The 1,060-nt window shown below is 47.2% G+C and overlaps 1 protein-coding gene across 1 annotated transcript in view; it reads left to right on the top strand.

Annotated features, from left to right (window-relative positions):
• The first annotated feature begins 349 nt into the window (after nucleotides 1-349).
• CSNK1D (casein kinase 1, delta) overlaps nucleotides 350-1,060 on the top strand; it is a 39,192-nt gene continuing 38,481 nt past the window's right edge. The window contains exon 1 of the mRNA XM_011998526.1: nucleotides 350-397. The gene's annotated coding sequence lies outside the window, so the exon portion shown is untranslated. The remainder of the gene's footprint in view (nucleotides 398-1,060) is intronic.

The following is a 1,060-nucleotide window of genomic DNA, read 5'->3' as shown; positions in this document are numbered from 1 at the left end:
TCAGCTCACTGAAGCCTCAAACTCCAGGGCTCAAGCAGTCCTCCCACTTCAGCCTCCAGAGTAGCTGGGATCACAGGTGCACACCACCACGCTGGGCTAAGCTTTATATTCTTTGTAGAGATGGGATTTCGCCATGTTGCCCAGGCTGGTCTGAAACTCCTGTAGTCAAGCCATCCTCTTGCCTCAGCCTCCTGGGTAGCTTGAACTATAGGTGTGAGCCACCACACCTGGCTAATTTTTTATTTTTTTGTCGAGACAAGGTCTCACTAGTTGCCGGGGTTGGGTTTTTTAAAAATTTAATTTAATTAATTTTTTTTTTTGAGATGAAGTCTCACTCTGTTGCCCAGGCTGGAGTGCAGTGGCACGATCTTGGCTCACTGCAACCTCTGCCTCCCAGGTTCCAGTGATTCTCCTGCCTCAGCCTCCCGAGAGCTGGGACTACAGGTGCGCACGACCACACCGGGCTAATTTTTATATTTTTTAGCAAAGACGGGGGTTTCACCTTTTTGCCCAGGCTGGTCTCGAACTCCTGACCTTGTGATCCACCCACCTCGGCCTCCCAAAGTGCTGGGATTACAGGCGTGAGCCACTGCGCCTGGACTTTTTTTTTAATGTAGGCAAAATTTACATAACAAAATTCATCATTTTAACTATTTGAAAGTATACAATTCAGTTAATTTTAGTACATTTGCAATATTATGTAACCCTTACCTCTGTCTAGTTCTGAAACATTTTCACCATCCCGAAAGGGAAGGAAACCCCCTCCCGATTAGCAGTCACTCCCCACATCCCACCCAGCCCCTGACGACCACCGATCCACAGTCTGTGTGGATGAATCTGCTTATTTTGGACATTCCATGTAAATGGACTCATACAGTATAGAGTCTTTCGAGACTTGCTTCTGCTGCTGAGCATCGTGTGTTTTCAAGGTTTGTGTGTGTTGTAGCACGTTACTGCCTCCTTTTTTCGGTTAGTGCCTCCTTTTTTTTTTTGAGACAGAGTCTCACTCTGTCACCCAGGCTGGAGTGCAGTGGTGCAATCTCAGCTCACTGCAACCTCC

This window comes from Mandrillus leucophaeus, unplaced genomic scaffold, assembly GCF_000951045.1.
Source record: "Mandrillus leucophaeus isolate KB7577 unplaced genomic scaffold, Mleu.le_1.0 Scaffold1, whole genome shotgun sequence".
Lineage (NCBI taxonomy): Eukaryota > Metazoa > Chordata > Mammalia > Primates > Cercopithecidae > Mandrillus > Mandrillus leucophaeus.
Note: the sequence above shows the minus strand (reverse complement) of the source record. Positions and strands in the feature narration are given on the sequence as shown.